The following is a 3,769-nucleotide window of genomic DNA, read 5'->3' on the forward strand; positions in this document are numbered from 1 at the left end:
TTGCCAGAGAAACCTGGCTTTAGTATGGCGGTTGGAGGAACGGCGGTGATCACACGGCGGCTGCTGGAAGAGCTGGATTCTCGTTTCAGGTCACCATCAGAAAAGCAAAGTTTACTGTCCAGTAAGGATCAGAAGACCTGATCCTGATTGCAGAGCCATCCCGGATTTCTGATTACAGAGTCTTGGATACCTGCTTTTCAGCTGGTATTTCAAACCTTACCCTTCCAGACCTCCCAGAATATCTGAGAGTCTATCTGGGAAAGCACTAGGAGTTCTTGGAAAGGGAAGAAGGAAGAAGATTATTGGTTAGAATAAAAGCAGGGTTGAATGAGTTCCAGAAAGCAGGGTTCTCAACCTCGTGGGCAACAATCTGCAGAAGAAGACAACTTCAAAAAGCCAACTAGAGGCAACATGCAGAGAAGTTAGATGAGAGGCGCTTCCTCAGGGAAGAAGACAGCTGGTCCGCAGCAAAAGAATCTTGAACCAGCACTTTCAGGCAGATGGGGGGGGTCGCTCTGCTGAGAACCCCCCTTCCGGATCTGTGAGAAAGACAAGAAAGAACAAGCAGAAGACTCCTGGACATGGAGATGGTGGTCGTACCAGTGAAGCACCTCAGCCACCTCGAAAGAAAAGGGCCCGGGCTGATCCCACTGTTGAAAATGACGAGGCATTTAAGAATAAGATGGAAGTTAAAGTGAAGATTCCTGAAGAATTAAAACCATGGCTTGTTGAAGACTGGGACTTAGTTACCAGGCAGAAGCAGCTATTTCAGCTTCCGGCTAAGAAAAATGTAGATGCCATTCTGGAAGAATATGCAAATTGCAAGAAATCTCAAGGAAACGTCGATAATAAAGAATATGCTGTTAATGAAGTTGTGGGAGGAATAAAAGAATATTTCAACGTGATGTTGGGCACTCAGCTGCTCTACAAATTTGAGAGGCCCCAGTAGGCTGAAATCCTTGTGGCTCACCCTGATGCACCAATGTCCCAGGTTTATGGAGCACTACATGTACTGAGATTATTTGTGAGAATTGGAGCAATGTTGGCCTATACGCCCCTTGATGAGAAGAGCCTTGCATTATTATTGGGCTATCTGCATGATTTCCTAAAATATCTGGCAAAGAATTCTGCCACTCTGTTTACTGCCAGTGATTACAAGGTGGCTTCTGCTGAGTATCACCGCAAAGCTCTGTGAGGGTCTACTGACCTCTCACTGTTAATCTGGGTATCTGTAAACACTCTCTTGTCCCTAGTCTTTTTCTTGTATAATTGATGTTCTTCAAAATCGTCAATGTATGACAGGGCTTATGTTTAAATTTCTTTTGTTTTGTTCTGAACAGAAAATAAAAGGAGTGCAAGCTCCTTTTCTCATTTCAAAGTCGCTACCAGTGTATGCAGTAATTTAGACAAAGAAGAAACTTCCAGTAGAATATTTTATTGCCTAGTTGACAACATTGCTTGAATGCTGGTGGTTCTATCCCTTTGACACTACACAAGTTTCTAATATGTGTTAATGCTACGTGATAAAAATGCCCTGATTCCTAGTGCCAAAGGTTCAACTTAATGTATATACCTGAAAACCCATGCATTTGTGCTCTTTTTTTTTTTTAAGGTGCTTGAAGTAAAACAGCCCATTCTCTGCAAGTCATCCGTGTTGTTCCTTAGGCATTCTATCTTTGCTCATATTGTTGAAGGAGGGTGGTTTGTTTCATGGTTTTTGTATTTGAGTCTAATGCACGTTCTAACATGATAGAGGCAATGCATTATTGTGTAGCCATGGTTTTCTGAAAAAGTTGATATTTTAGGAATTGTATTTCAGATCTTCAATAAAATTTGTTTCTAAATTTCAAAGCAAAAAAAAAAAAAAGCATCTGAAGCAGGCGGCTCCCGAGAGAAACCTGCTGTCTCGCTTCCGCGGTCTGACCCTTAAGGCAGTCCCCAAGTCTGCCCTCCGTCCCCCAGTCGGACCAGCCACAGACCAGCCTGTAAGCCTGCTTAGGTCCTTATGGAGTAAGGCGGGGCGTAAATAAGTAAATAAGCAGCTGAATTACATCCACGGTTGACTTTAGACCTTGAAGAATAAACCCTCATTAGAATTTCCAGAGCACATAATTTTTACATAGTCACAGTAAATCTACGATTTAATACACAGCGTCCCTCAGGACCATATGACAGGCACTGTTTCAGTCATTGGTGTCTTGGTGTCATTTTTTGCTGTCTTAATCCCACATTTCTCTGCTCTTAGAGCAGTGCCTGTCAACCACAGATATTCAATAAAGGGATGTTGGCTGAATGAAGAGTTCATACCTGTCTCGAATGATTCCCCAAACTCATATTCCAAACTCTGACCAGGCACTTTCTATTCCAAGGACTTTCTTACACACAAGCGAAGGCGCTTAAAAATTCCACCACAGCTGGGCAGTTAGCTCGTCTCCAACTTTTCGGTTTTGTAGCTAATGCTTCGATGCTGCTCCTGAATTTTGAGGGACAGTTCAAAGAGTAGACCCCTCATCCCCTGTGTCTCCCAAAGTCCCCTAGGCTCACAGCCCTTTCTCCTCCCGCCTCCAGCCCCTTTCCCCATGGAGCTCAGGCCTTGTCCTTGAGATTGGTGGAGAACCGACTCCACGTGGCTTTCTCTACCTCCCAAATCTTGGGCACTGTGTCATGGGAAGCTCCCACCCCAAAATGCCACCACTCACAAAGACCACGTATTTTATGATTCCATTTACAGGAAATGTCCAGAAAAGGCCAATCTTTAGACATAGAAGGTAGTTCGGTGGTTGATAGAAGGTAGCTCGGTAGCAGGTGGATCCTTCCCTGGGCACGAAGAATCTAATAAGGGTGATGGAGATATTCTAAAACTGGATTTTGTGGCAGTGGTTGCACAACTTGGCAAATTTTCTAAATATCATTAGCTAGCCATCTAAAATGGCTGACTTGTATGGTACATAAATTATAATAATTATATAAATTATACTTCAGTAAAGATGTTGAAAATTCTCACCAATGCCCCATTATTCAGACCCATTTAAATCTCACTTTGGGCTCGGCTAAGCCCCTTGTAATGTTCTAATTTTATATGGGGAGGTAATTTGTATTTTACTAATAGGGAAACTGAGGCACCGAGCCATGTAGTGACTGCCCAAAATCAATCTCTCAATCAACAGTTACTGCATCACCACTTAGGGTCATCACAATGGGCAGCTGAGGTGGGAAACAATGTGAGTGGGGTCTGGTTAGGGAACCATCATTTATCCAGACGTGGTGGTCAGCTTTGTCAGACAACTCAGCGTCTCCCAGGGTGTAGGTACTGTTAACCTTGGAATCTGAGACTCTAAAGCATGTGAATCCTCTACTTCATTCTAAGATGCACTTTTTGTCACATTTACACACGTCTGAAATCAAGACATGTCTTAAAAGAGTTGAAGACAGGCAGCAATCATGCAGGGAGATGTCCTCATCTCCCCTCACTAGCCCGTTAAACTTGCAGAATATTGTCGGCAGCCGGGAAGAGAATCTTAGACAATGGCAGAGGCTTCTTTTAAGAAATGAGACGAGTAAAATGTCACAGAGAATTGGATTGTGTTGCAAAACCTACGCATCAAGCCTCTCAGCGGACAGTCGCCCTAACAAGTGGAGAAGAGTTCTGCGGGGAGCCCTACATGGCAGTGGCTCTAGAGTTGATGAAATACTGGAACTTGCTGTGGGTATTAGACAAGATCTGGTAAGACGGCAGCACAGTGCAAACTCACAGCCATGCTCCAGGGCC

At 43.8% G+C, this 3,769-nt stretch overlaps 1 pseudogene; it reads left to right on the top strand.

The window, feature by feature from the left end:
• LOC143656216 (mortality factor 4-like protein 2) lies at positions 1-2,285 on the top strand (annotated as a pseudogene).
• Positions 2,286-3,769: the final 1,484 nt, after the last annotated feature.

This window comes from Tamandua tetradactyla, chromosome 14 (assembly GCF_023851605.1).
Source record: "Tamandua tetradactyla isolate mTamTet1 chromosome 14, mTamTet1.pri, whole genome shotgun sequence".
NCBI classification, from domain to species: domain Eukaryota; kingdom Metazoa; phylum Chordata; class Mammalia; order Pilosa; family Myrmecophagidae; genus Tamandua; species Tamandua tetradactyla.